Source organism: Schistocerca nitens, chromosome 4, assembly GCF_023898315.1.
Source record: "Schistocerca nitens isolate TAMUIC-IGC-003100 chromosome 4, iqSchNite1.1, whole genome shotgun sequence".
Taxonomy (NCBI): domain Eukaryota; kingdom Metazoa; phylum Arthropoda; class Insecta; order Orthoptera; family Acrididae; genus Schistocerca; species Schistocerca nitens.
Window position 1 is genome coordinate 602,291,097 of NC_064617.1, and position 15,106 is coordinate 602,306,202.

The 15,106-nt window shown below is 38.1% G+C and overlaps 1 protein-coding gene across 5 annotated transcripts in view; it reads right to left on the reverse strand.

Moving 5' to 3' along the window:
• The window catches only part of LOC126253482 (serine/threonine-protein kinase dyf-5), a 318,570-nt gene that overhangs the window by 147,296 nt on the left and 156,168 nt on the right, over positions 1 to 15,106 (reverse strand). The gene's annotated exons all lie outside the window — the stretch shown is intronic.

The following is a 15,106-nucleotide window of genomic DNA, read 5'->3' on the forward strand; positions in this document are numbered from 1 at the left end:
CTCAGTCTGCACCACAGTGTGGCTTCAGTTGCTAGAGACTGCAGTCATGTGTGTGAGTTGCATTTGTGTGTGTGTGTGTGTGTGTGTGTGTGTGTGTGTGTGGGCGCGCGCGCGCACGCACGCACGCGCATGTGTCTATCATCTACTTTTGATGAAAGCCTTCCTGAGGCTTTTTTGTGACAGTCTTTTTGTTGTGCCTATCTGCGACTCTGCATCTCCACTATATGGTGAGATATTGAATTTAATTGATCAAAGAAGAAAATATAAAAATGCAGCAAATGAAGCAGACAAAGGGGAATACAAACATCTAAAAATGACGCTGACACAAAGATCAAAATGGCCAAGCAGGAACGGCTAGGCAAGAAATGTAAAAATTTATAATCACATTTTACTAAGGAAAGATAGATACCATCTACCGGAAAATTAAAGAGACATTTGGAGAAAAGAGAAGCAGCCGTAAGAAAGTCAAAAGCTCAGCTGAAAAATCAGACCTAAGCAAAAACGAAAGCTGAAAGGCAGAAGGAATATGTAGTTGGAGAGGAACTTGAAGGCAATATTACAGAAATGGAAGAGGACACAGAGGAAGATGAGGTGGGAGCTATGATACTGTGAATAACAATTTGACAGAGCACTGCAAGACCAAAGTCAAAAGAAGGCTGAATTGAATTGAACTGAATTTTATTTGATCCTCTAAGATTACATTGTTTACAGTAAATGTACGTGTAATATAGGACATGTCAAAGTATTGACATTCATTACCACTTATTTTTCTATCCCTTTAGCTTACATTTTTACATCATTGATAATTAATAACAATATATACAAATTTAATGGCATAAGTATTCTACAACACTGTAAAACTCTTTTTCAATGAGACAGTTGTTAAGTTTCTTTGGAAAGTCATTGTCAAGTACATTATCTTGCAGGTTCTTAGGCAGACTTCTTAGTAGTCTGATACCAGAGTACTGGGGTTCTTTTTCTAGCATTGCCAGTCGGTGGGGTATGCTCCGTACTTCATTCTTCCTTCTTGTATTGTGGGTGTGTACACTAGCATTTGTAATCCAGTCCTCACTACCTTTTGTGATGTGCATTATTGTTTTGTATGTATATAACGATGAAAAAGTTGAGATACCTAACTTCTTGAAACAGTTTCTGCACGTTTCAGAGGTCTTTCTTCTTAAAATGGTCCTAATTTTTTTTTTTATTTGTGTGTGAACACTCATTTTGTCTCTTGTTTGTTTGAGGTTCCCCACACAGTCACTCCATATTGTAAGTATGGTTCGAAAAGTCCCTGATACACTGTACATAGAAGATTCTTGTCTGAATACTGTGATAGCTGCATCATTAAGAATATGAGAGTGTAATCTCCCCACGGAAAATTACCCTCTACCACGCAATAATTAATAATGGTCAATCAAATCATCCACATTTATTTACGTTTGAAAAGTATCTGATCGGATTTTCTAGTAATATATGCGCCGACAGCTCGTCGATGCCAAGGTATTTTGCTAGTACGTTTATTCTTTGGAATAACAGAGATACAGATATGTATGCTCCATGGTTAATATAGAGAGAGAGAAGGGAACAGCTTCGGAAGTATCATTTGGAAGATTGTCGGATTGCTAAAGGGACATTTTTACTCTTCTTCGCGCTAAAACGAGCTAGGAACGTTTGTGCCGCTAGCGTGATAGATAAAGAGAAAGACAAAGACTGTAAAAGCAAATTCACGAGACTTGAAATCCACAGAAAGCGGAACATGTACGGAAATGGATTCAATATACAATTTTCCTCAGAAATAAGGTTTGTGACCATTTTATTCTAGAGTGAATGATGAATGAGTTCTCTGTCTGAATCATTTATGATTGTCTGGGCCCTGTAATTAATTGGGAAGTTTCAGCTGTGACGAAGAGAGCCTGCAATCTCGGAGCTTTTTATAAATCGTCCAAAAAGGCTTCGTCCACATCTGAAACTTTAGATCTGTCGTAAACTGAACGAATTGTTCAAACGATCGATTTTCCCAACTGAATGCAGCGCTTAATAATAATAACAAATGTAAAGATCTTTTCCAGCAAGCCAGCCGCTGAATATTAAGACGAAGGGCTCCACCAGAGATTCTACTAGGCTGATTTCACGTAAATAATATATTTAAACTGTACACAGATAAAGGACAGAGAGAGAGGGAGAGAGAGAGAGAGAGAGAGAGAGAGAGAGAGAGAGAGAGCGAATGAAATTCGAGAAATTACTCTGAATCCTCCATTAGCATAATTGTTTGTCTGTCTTTCCACAGATCAGCCTACATATAAACCACGAAGCCCTGACTTTATTGTACCGATTTATGTGTGAGAGTGAAGGAGTAATAAAGGCGACAGATACACCTCTGTACAGACAAAACATTACACCAAGTTAGCGGCAAGCTGCATTCACATAGACTTTCATCATTTACAAAAGTAGAGAGAATTCATTATAAGAGCTCAGTTTCTTACAGACATTATTAATATGTTTTTTCCATTTCAGTTCATTATCCACAAGAATACCTAAGAATCTAGTGGATTCTACTTCTTCCAGCCTTGTTCCATTAACCTCTAAATCCATATATATAGCCATCTACTTGTTTTTAAACACTGCATATATAGGCTTTTTTAGATTTATAACCAGTTAATTTTCCAACAGCCATTGAGCTGTGACATTTGCAGATATGTATGCTCTTCTCTCAAGCAGTTCCATATTTTGGTCAGTATTTAGTATTGTCATGTCATCAGCATACAATACTTTCTTTTCTTCCTCCTCAACACCTATATCATTAACAAAAACATTAAATAACAATTGCCCCATTACCGAACCCTACGGCACTCCATATCTGATGGGTTTGGTTTCTGATTGGTATGAGCTTCCTAATGATACATACTGCTTGCAGTTGCACAAGTATGATCTTATGCATTCACCTGGTTGCCCTCGAATGCCATAGTTGCCTAATTTTTGTATCAGCATTTCATGGTCAATGGTGTCAAATGCTTTTGAAAGACGCAGAAACATTGCAGAGACAACCTTTTTTTCATCTAAGGACTGTAAAATGTATTCTGTTAGGCTGGCAGTTGCTGATTCTGTAGATTCACCCTTTCTGAAACCATGTTGGAGGGTATGAGAATGTTATGTTTGTCCAAATAATTAACTAGTCTGGTATACATAAGCATTTCTAGGATTTTCGAGAAACCTGATATAAGTGAAACTGGTCTGTAGTTGTTGGGGTCATACTTATCCCCTTTCTTGTACATGGCACCACCTTCATTATCTTCAGTTTTTCTGGAAAAATTCCATCTCTGAAAGAAGTTTGCTATGTCCAGCAGTGGTGTTATTATCTGCTCACTTACAAGCTTTATTACATGATTTGATTTTTCATCATCACCAACTGATTTAGTGGACTTCAGTTTCTGTATAGTTTTCCGTAGTTCATCTTCCATGACTGGTCTTAAGAATGTAGTACTGCATTATCTTTTTGGTACCTTAATACTCTTCTGTTTTTGACTATTTCTTTCCAATTTTAAGTTTTCTACTACATTGATATAGTATGTTTGCTATTTCTCTAGTCCCTCCCGCCGCGGAAGTCGAACACGCGCCAGAGCAAATGGACGTGGTCAGCCCATAGAGGGCTACGAGTCCGTGCAGCTATTCCGCGCAGCGGCTCCCCCGCAGCGAGGGCGCCACCGCTACACCACGAGCAGACAGTGGCCAATAGCCGCTCCCTCCGGTTTCATATATAGGGACCCGGTCTGCCCTAGTCCAGGCAGTCTGGTACTTGCTCTGGATTGCGTCTATATCTCGGCGGTACTGTGTTCTGGTCATTGCTCGTTGTTGATGTTTGCCTGGCTCTGGTTCCGAGTGGATTTACTGTTGGTGTTTGGTGTTGTGGTTTCTACAAGCCTCCGTTGTTTATCTCTTCCTTGTTGTGTCAGTCATTGTCGGTTGTTGTTGGTTGTCGTTGGTCTGTCGTCCAACTCGTCCTTGTGTTTACCCGGTGGTGCATGCTCTACCGCCGGCGGCTTCCCCGCCTGGTGGCTCAGATCTGCAGCCCAAGGCGTTCCCACGGTTGGTTTTGGTTACTACAATTTCCACACCATCTGTGACCACTGTGTTGTCTATTTTAATTGACCTAATACCTTCTTCTTCGTTTGACCCATCTTTTTCCTTTCTTTCAGTATTAATTGCATTCCAAGCTGCCTTTGCCTTGTTTTTTGAGTTTGTTATGGTGGTGTCAATTGCTCTTGCTTTTGCTTTTCTTTTTTTTAAACATTTTTTAGTTTTCAGCTTTGCCCATCCATATCAGATCCTGCAGCTTCCTTCGCTGTTCTAGTATTTCACTGGTAATCCACTGTGTTTGATCTTGCAGCCTTTGTTGTCTCTTTACTTTGAGAAATGCTACATTAAAATGGTATTTAATTGTTGAAATAAATGCATCATATTTTTTATTTACACTCTGGGCCTGTAGGGTTTTATTCCAGGTTTCCTTACTTAACATTGTTCTATAAATGTTGATATTTTGTTCACTGATGATATTAATTTCTTTGGTTGTTCATTTTGGTTCTGATACTGTGTCATTACTTCTGCAAAAGCTGATTAGTTGTCCATGATGATCAGATTTTTCTGTCTGAACTACATTTGACTCATAGTTACACATATCAGTAATTATGTTGTCAATAACTGTCTACTTTGTGAAGTCACTCTTGTTGGTGCAGTTATTGTTACTTTCATTTGAGGCTGTATTAACAATTCTTCAAAATCCTGTCTTATTTTTGTGTCTTTTCCCATGTCAATGTTGAAGTCTCCACATATAATAAGGTTTCTCTTCATATTCATTCTCAATAAGCTAGTAATTTTTTTCAGAAAGATGCTAATATTGCCACATGGTGATCTGCACACACAAAACACTCTAAAATCCTCTATGAATTTTCACCCCCTTCATGAGACATTAGTTTTGCTTGCTTCTAATGATTTTGCAGACATCTGTAAACATTCTGCTGAATGTTACAGACCCCAGTCTATTTAAATGCAAGCCACCCTTCCACCCTTCGCTAGTGAGTTTTCACATAGGAATTTGTTTGGGTCTATAAAAATTGCCCCAAGACGATCACATTGCTCTTTAAGAGCACAGTTTACTTTGGCGATATATTTTTCACTCACTTACCTTCTGCTTATGATTCCGCTAAGTATCAGCCAAGATCCTGCATACATATTTTTTGTAGAACGAATCATGTTTCTTGTTTCGTTTGCCATTTCTTCCTCACTGCTGCTCCTTTACGAATTCATTCCAACATGTATAAACACCCCTTTATAATTATGTCTGGTTTCAGAATCTGGTTCTGTAGTAGCTTGTCTTGCATTTACCATATTTTTAAAATGTTTACTGAGTTGTTGCATTCTAATTCCAGGTCGCACGTCGATCTTGCAATTGGAGACAGCGATATTCCTCAGCAGCAAATCGCCAATTATTAAAAAGTCATTTTCCTTCTGTTGCATATTTGTCACCTTGTTTTTCCTTTTGCTGTATGTCACCACCTGCCATTTATATTTATCTTCCGATTTTTGGCTTACTGAGTTTACCGAGACATCAATGGGAACACTTGAAATGTTGTTGTTTTTAAAGTCCGATCGTTCACTCGTATTTTTGCGATCTTCTTGCTTTTCCGTTTGATGGTTTTTACTCACACAGGACTTCTTTTCTTGTATTAATGTATCGTTTTCTTTCTTGATCGTCGAAAGTTCCGTTTTAATGCCTCAATGTCACTTTTTAGTAACTTTATAATTTAGTTTTTTGTATTGACTGCACTTACAAGATCGGCCGTTTCATCACGTAAACAACTGTGGCATGTTCACAGAAAATCATCACTGACGAATTTTAGATTTACTTTTGCGTACTTTTTGTGTAACCAGTAGTTGCATTTGATACACGAAATACCCTTAATCACACGCTTTTCACATTCTCTACACGAAGAACTGTTCATTTTTTGCCTTTTTAATGAGAGAGAAGTGTCACTACACTTTCCAACAGTGCCATCTTGCTCATTTGATCCCAGGAGTAGATGACATTCTGTCAAACATACTGATAATCTTGGGAGAAGTAGCCATGACAAAACTCTTGTATCTGGTGTGCAAGATTAATGACCTCAGACATCAAGAAGACTGTAATAACTCCAATTTCAAAGAATGCAATTGCTGACAGGTGTGAAAATTACCAAACTATCAGTTTAATATGTCATGGTTGCAAAATACTAACATGAATTCTTTACACAAAAATTGAAAAACTTTTAGAAGCCAATCTTGGGGAAGATAAGTCTGGATTTCAGAGAAACGCAGGAACACAAAAGGCAGTACTGACCATACGAATTATCTTAGATGATGGGATAAGGAAAGACAAACCTACATTTACAGCATTTGTAGACTTAGAGAATAATGTTGACTGGAATACTCCTTTGAAATTTTGAAGGTAGTAGGTTATTTTCAACTTCTACAGAAATGAGACTGTAATAACTCCAATTTCAAAGAATGCAATTGCTGACAGGTGTGAAAATTACCAAACTATCAGTTTAATATGTCATGGTTGCAAAATACTAACATGAATTCTTTACACAAAAATTGAAAAACTTTTAGAAGCCAATCTTGGGGAAGATAAGTCTGGATTTCAGAGAAACGCAGGAACACAAAAGGCAGTACTGACCATACGAATTATCTTAGATGATGGGATAAGGAAAGACAAACCTACATTTACAGCATTTGTAGACTTAGAGAATAATGTTGACTGGAATACTCCTTTGAAATTTTGAAGGTAGTAGGTTATTTTCAACTTCTACAGAAATGAGACGGCAGTTATAAGAGTCAAGGGGCATGAAAGGTAAGCAATGGTTGGAAAGGGAGTGAAACATGGTTGTAGCCTATCACAGGAATTAAATTTCAGGGAGAAGAAATAAAAACTTTGAAGGTTGGCGATGACACTGTAATTCCATTAGTGACAGCAAAGGACTTGGAAGAGCAGTTGAACGTAATGGGCAGTGTCTTGAAACTAAAATACAAGATGAATATCAACAAAATCAAAAGATGGATAATGAAATGTAACTGATATAATCAGGTGCCACTGAGGGAATCAGGTTAAGAAATGAGACAAAATAACAGATTATTTTTGCTATTTGGACAACAAAATAACTGATGATGGTTGAAGTAGAGAGGGTACAAAATGTAGACTGGCATTGGCAAGAAAAGAGTTTCTAAAGAGGAGAAATTTGTTAATATTGAATATAGGTTTAAGTGTTAGGAAATATTTTCTAAAGATATTTGTCTGGAGTGTAGCCATGTATGAAAGTGAAACATGGATGATAAACACTTTGGACAAGAAGAGAATAGAAGCTTTTGAAATGTGGTGCTACAAAAAAATGCTGAAGATTAGATGGGTAGATCATGTAACTAGCGAAGAAGTACTGAACAGAATTGAGGAGACAAGAAATTCATGGCACAACTTGACTGAAGAGGGATCGGTTGACAGGACACACACTGAGACATCAAGGGACCACCAGTTTAGTATTGGAAGGAGTGGGGCGGGTAAAATTTGTAGAGATGAATGCAGTAAGCAGATTCAGAAGGATGTAGGTTGGAGTAGTTATTCATAAATGAATATTCTCACACAGGACAGAGCAGCATAGAGAGCTGCAACAAACTTGGGACTAAAGACCACACACACAGGTGAAGGGCATTTTATGTTCAGTAATAGGTGTCCACATACTAGTGATCAGATAGTATACATTCTTCCAATCTCTTCATCTGCGGAGCTAGTTGACACAGAAATTTGTACTACTATTCATGTCTATCTTGGCTAGGATGATGCATTCAATGTTATTCACAGTAGCTTATCCATATCACCATTTTTTAAATTATTATTAGGCCTAGTCCTGTACTATTATTAGGCCTAGTCCTGTACTGAGGAATGAATAAATTAGTCACAATGGCACAAGTCAGCTACCTTGTTCAAGAATATGTAAAAGGTTTTGTTATTTGTTTCACATGAAGGTAATTTCTACTGCTGCTTCTGTTTTTGATTGTTTTTGGGCTGCTGGTTATTCAGAAAGTTGTCGAAATGAAAGCAAAGGGGTCTCACTCGGCTGCAAATCCTGTATAGCATTTGATAGGGTTGCCGTCAGGACCTGGATTCTTGTTCTGTTTCTTAGTGTCACTGACACTAAAATCTATCACCTATCTGCAGAGTTGGACAGCACTTCTGGATCCTCCTTTGTAAAGAACATTTGAAAATGGAGTCCAGCATTTCTGATTATGCTTTACATCCTCAATCTCAGTTCCGGTCTCAGCCATGAGTTTCCAGACAGTAACATAGGTACCATTGACAGCCTTTACATATGAACAGAATAACAGTGGGTTATATGAAAGATCTTTCAATAAGATTCTACTACTGTAGTCACTGATGGCTTCATATGAAGTCCTTTTGACAGAGGACCACATGCCATTCAATATCTCTCAACCTACCACCCCAAGTTTTGTTTTACTCCTATGTGCAGTAGCTGATGTCCTTAAAAGAGACTGTATACCATGGAAGGTCCCTCCCATCATGAACAGTTCTTTTTGGTACATATCTACCCAGTTCTTGGTCAGTTATCTATGTATTACTAAATTAAAGTCCCCTGCCATGTTTTTATGCATGCATGTGAAGCGTAATTCAGGAACTACTGTACGGATTTTGGTATGGTTTTCACTAATAGATTGACTATTACTACTACAACAGACAAGTCATCTGGCCATAGATACATACTGCTACACATTCAAAGCCAGGCCACATCTCTAGTATTCTTTTAAACTTGAACTGCTGTTCTTCCTCATGTTCTTGGCCAGAGCTAAATATTTCAAGTCCCTGCTTGAGAAATGACACTACTGCATCTTTATCTAGATTACTGAACATGTAAACGTTTCTTCTTGTTTTAGAGGCCCATATGCTTTGGCAATCATAGTTACTACAACTGCCTTATGATCACCAATACCAATTTCACTGTCTACATCCTCATAAAGATCAGGTCTATTTAGAGCTAATACACACACATCAAAAAAAGTTTTGTATTACCTTGGTTCTGAGAGTTCCAGAACCTGTACAGAAAATTGGAATAGAGATCAACATAAACATCATTCCCGTCCTTTGTATTGCTCATGAAAACCACACAGTGCATGTTGTACCACCATAAGCGAGACCTTATGAGGTGGTGGTCAAGATTGCTGTACACGCCGGTATCTCTAATGCCCAATAGCACGTCCTCTTGCACTGATGCATGCCTGTATTCATCGTGGCATACTATCCACAAGTTCATCAAGGTACTGCTGGTCCAGATTGTCCCAGTCCTCAGCGGCGATTCAGCATAGATCCCTCACAGTGGTTAGTGGGTCAAGTCATCCATAAACAGCCCTTTTCAATCTATCACATGTTCGATAGGGTTCATTTCTGGAGAACGTGCTAGCCACTCTAGATGAGCGATGTCATAATCCTGAAGGAAGTCATTCATAAGATGTGCACCATGGGGGCACTAATTGTCTTCCATGAAGACGAATGCATCACTAATATGCTGCTGATATGCTTGCACTATCAGTCGGAGGATGGCATTCACGTACCATACAGCCGTTATGGCACATTCCATGGCCACCAGTGGCGTAAGTCGGCCCCACATAATGCCACGCCATAACAGCAGGGCAGCTCCACCTTGCTGCACTCACTGGACAGTGTGTCTAAGGTGTTCAGCCTGATGGGTTGCTTCCAAACATGTCTCCGACGACTGTCTGGTTGAAGGCATATGCAACACTCAGCAGTGAAGAGAACATGATGCCAATCCTGAGTGGTCCATTTGGCATGTTGTTGGGCCCATCTGTACCATGCTGCATGGTGTTGTGGTTGCAAAGATGGACCTCACCATGGACTTCGCAGGTGAAGTTGTGCACATGCAGCCTATTGCGCACAGTTTGAGTCATAACACAATGTCCTGTGGCTGCATGTAAAGCATTATTCCACATGGTGGCATTGGTGTCAGGGTTCCTCCGAGCCATAATCCGTAGGTAGCAGTCATCACTGCAGTAGTAGCCCTTGGGCGGTCTGAGCGAGGCATGTCACCGACAGTTCCTGTCTCTCTGTATCTCCTCCATGGCCAAATGACATCACTTTGGTTCCCTCCGAGATGCCTAGACACTTCCCTTGTTGAGAGCCCTTCCTGGCACAATTAACAATGCAGACATGATCAAACTGCGGTACTGACTGTCTAGGCATAGTTGAACTACAGACAACACGAACCATGTACCTCCTTTCTGGCAGAATGACTGATGACTGGAACCGATCGGCTGTCGGATCCCCTCCATCTAATAGGCACTGCTCATGCATGATTGTTTACATCTTTGGGTAGGTTTAGTGACATCTCTGAACAGTCAAAGGGACTGTGTCTGTGATACAATATCCACAGTCAATGTCTATCTTCACGAGTTCTGGGAACCACGGTGATGCAAAACATTTTTGATGTATGTATGTTCCAAACTGACAAATCTAAGTAGTTTTAGAACAAGAATTTATTATTGTTACACATGACATCTTGTCATGCCCATCATTTACAAAACTGTAATTATCAATTGTTAATGATTGAAGTCTCTTCCAATGATGAAAACATAATTAAAGAACATATGTATTTGCAATGTGAATTTTTCACTGACACTTTTGGTTAACCCGGGGTCGAGTTTGCTATCAATTAACCAGTTATTACTTTATGCCCGCATATGATACTGTATTACCCAACCTTGTGTGCAGCTTAATTTCAGTATTGGTGGATTTTAGTTTCCTGTCTACTGCGACAAATACATAACCTACATTTCCCACCAGCCTAGCCCTTGATATACACATAGATTTACTCCAAAAAATATCACTGCTGTAAATTTTGGGTTTTACTTTTAGGTATGGTTTCATCTGCGGGACTTTGTTTTGAATGCTCCAGCAGTTGATGACCAGGGGTTTAATGGCCCACCTGTGGAGAGCATTTCTTTATATTCTACATAAATACTTCAGTTCTCCTACAGTCATCATTATCTGGACTGGATGAATATTCACCTAATCCACAAAATGCTTGTGTGCATGCCGCATAGAATCAGATGCCTGGGTAACAGCCCCCAATGCATAGTGTATTTTTGACGAGTTTACTTCCCAACACAATGATACATGTCTAGGAAGCCACAACCTAGCTTATCATAAGTTTCTGATGCATGTCCATACAGTTCACAGGCCCTCTTATAAAGGCCACCTAGGTCAGCTCTCTGGTTAGAACAGTTTTGTTTAAGTGAATACAAACAAGTGCTCAGCCTATTCTATACCCTCTATTACTGTTGTCCAGTCAATGTGTTCAGTACTACGCACAACCTGTACTTCATTCTATCTTACATGTTTCTCTATAAAGTACTACATTCCATAAATAGTGTTTATTCTTGTTATAGCATATTTGGCAACGAGTGAGGTTTACAATTTCTCCATTTGTTAGTGTCTGCGCTAAGTCAAATGATGAGCATCCCAATGGAAGCAATATGCCAATGTATCATTTCTCAATAGCAAGCTTTCACTGAACAACCGCAGTATCTTGCCATGGCTCTAAATCAAGTGGCACCTGCATGTTTGCAGCAAGTTAGTCTCCTGTTAGTGCAATTGTTGCCCCAGCATATAATGAATCAGCTGAAGATTGTGACTCCTACAAGACACAGCTACACCAGCATATCCATTTATTTATTTTTTTATTTAGTCCTTCAAATCCTATATGTATAGAATATATACAAGGATATTGGACATGGTTAGGTATTTACAAGATAAAATACAGTTTGTGTTGCAATCCTAAGGACTAGATATTGAAGTAATTTAGCACAGATTCATAAATACAACAAACATTACAGGCAACAGACAAAGTAGAATATTAATAATGCATCTTTATTTTTGTTGTTTGGCTTTTATATATTCTGTCAGACTGTAAAAGCAATGATCAATTAAATATGCCTTTACTTCAGCCTTAAAACTACAGAGTTTACCTATTGATTTAATATGTTTAGGTGGATTATTGAAAATCTTTATCCAAGAATGTAGTGTGCCTTTTTGGCACAATGATGTTCTCACCTGTTTCACATGAAGGTCAGATTTTTGCCTTGTATTGTGTGCATGTATATCTTCATTTTTTAATAAGATATCTGGGTGTCTATCGATATATTGTTTGATGAAAACTGATGTTTCATAGATAAAAATGCAAGGAGGAGGAAGAACTGACAGTTTTTTGAATATGGGTCTGCACGATTTCGTATTGTTTACCCCTTCAATAATTCCTAGTATTCTCTTTTGCATCCCGAAAAGTTTAATATTTGTTGTTGTATTGCCCCAGAAGATTATGCCATATTTAATTACAGAATGCACATAGGAGTAGTATACATTTAACAGGCTGGCTTTGCTGCAACAAGTTTTTAAGATCCGTATCATGTAACAGGGTTTGCTTAGTTTTCTTTGCAAATATTCAATATGTGCCTCCCATTTTGTGTTGTTCTGGAGCCAGAATCCCAGAAATTTAGTACTGTCAACACTTTCAAGAACTCTGTCCCTAAGTTCTATTTCTATGTTTGGGTGGTGTCTTCCTTTTACATTATAGAAATTCAGTGCTACTGTCTTTTCTTTGTTTATAATTAGCTTGTTGTAGCTGAACCACTGTTCTACACTGTTCATTGTTTGGATAGCGGAGTCTTTTAGTTTTTCTTCTGTTTTACCACTAATAAGAAAGTTTGTATCATCTGCAAATTGGAGGGTAGTTTGGAAATACTTGTTGTACATAAGATCACTGACATAGAGGAGAAACAGAATGGGTCCTAATACTGATCCTTGAGGGACACCATATTTCACATTTTCATATCCTGAATAGTAGTAGCTGATTTTGTTATGGTCAGTATATTGCACTTCAACCACCTGTTTGCGACCACATAGGTATGTCTTGAGCCACTCATTGGATATACTACTACTCATTGGATATACTACTAACTAGTCAAGCTTCTGCAGTAGGGCACTATGGTCAATGACGTCAAAAGCTTTAGATAAATCAAGACATATGCCTGTCACAAACTCACTTGCATCCAGTTTAGTATAGATTTCATTAAGAAATTCAAATATTGCACTTTCAGTTGAATAGCCTTTCCTGAAGCCATGCTGTGAAGGAGAGAGAATTTTATTTTTATTTAGGAAATCAGACAATCTCTTCTAAAAAACTTTTTCTAAAATTTTAGAAAATACAGGCAGTAGGGCTATTGGTCTATAATTTGAAACACATTCTGGATTTCCTTTTTTGAACAGTGGTTTCAGCTTTGCTATTTTTAAGCATGAAGGGGAGGTTCCTGATGCCAGTGAGCTGTTGCACAAATGTGTCAAGGGTTCAGCTAAGGCAAGACAGCATTTTTTAATAATTGCATCTGGTATTACATCAATTCCACATGAGTACCCTGTTTTCAAGGTTTTTATAACTGATAAAATTTCTTCAGAATTTGTGTGTGAAAGGAACAAAGATGTAGACACATTTCTCACACTATTGCATGTTGGAGGTGATATTTTGTTGTGTTGTGTTGTTTGATTTTTTGTAACTTCCCATATAGCTTTAGATTTGTTTTTTGAGTTTTCAATGTATTTGTCATTTGCCATTGTTTTAGCTTTCCTTACAACATTTTTGAGGATCCTCTTGTAATTCTTCAGGTACAAATGAAATTCATGAGGCATGTTCTGTGTCTTTGCTATATCGTGTAATCTTCTTTTCTCTGCACAAGATTTTTTAATACCTGTTGTAATCCATTTGTTCTTTTTGAAGTTAGGTTGACATTTTTGCTTTTTTAATGGAAAAGCAGCTTTAAAGTATGACATGAAGATTTCCATGAATTTTTCAAACTTTTTGTTAGTATTTTCACAAGTATACACTTCATACCAAGTTTCTTCACTTAGTCTCTGTACAAAAAGGTTTATTTGTTTGTTAGTGAATTTCCTTGTTTCTTTTACAAGTTCCTCTCTCTCAGTTGTTTCAATTGGGGTGTGCAAAGCAATAAACTGTGCATAGTGATCACTGAAGCCAGTATTAAGATTTCCGGCACAGAAATTGTGATTTACATTTGTGTTTATTAATATCTGATCAATTGTTGAGCTAGTTGTTGGTGTAACTCTTGTAGGAGAGTCTATGGTGGCTTTTATGTTATATGTTTCCAGTTGGGTCATCAAGCTTTGCTGGTCTTTTGAGATTTCTTGAAAATCAATATTAAAATCTCCACTTATGATCACTGTTTTGTTGAAGTTTTTTATAGTATTTAAAGCTGCTTCTAGTTGGTGACAGAAATCATTTAAGTTCCCATCAGGGCTCCTATATACACAGATGATTATTAATTTTAATGCAGAGAGTTCAACTGCGGATACTTCAAAAATTTTCTCTTCAGCTAACAGTTCAATGGGTTTTATGTTACAATAATCAATGCCACTTTTAACAAATATACATGACCCTCCATGACTGGACGTAATTCTAGAAAATGATGAAGAAAGATTGAAGTCTGCAAGTTTTGTGACTGACATTGCATCTTTAGGCAGCCAGTGTTCAGTTATACACACTACAGAAACGTTTTTTAGCTCATCAGTACATAAAATTTCAACTTCACTTAATTTGTTTAGCAATGATTGGACATTTTGATGAATCAGCATGAAATTAAAGGGTTTGTTAGTCTTTGGAATATTGTTAGACTTTGGCATATTTAATTGATCACTTACCTTTACCTTGTCAATAAAAAATCATTCAGGTGTGCTGGAAGTACTGCTTTTCTTTTCCCGACAGCACCTATTCTTCTATTATCATCTGCAGCAGAATTTTCTTCTGTGTCTGGCTCCCCTGGTAGTTGTTCAGCTGCTGCTCTTACTGTTGATAATATTGCTGCTGGTGTTAGAGCTGGGTCTGCAATTGCTAGAGCTGTTACTGCATTCATTGTGCCTGAATATTGGAGGCACCTAGTTCCTTCTTTTGTTGTTGATGTTGGTGAGTGAGGTCTTGCTGGCGTTGTT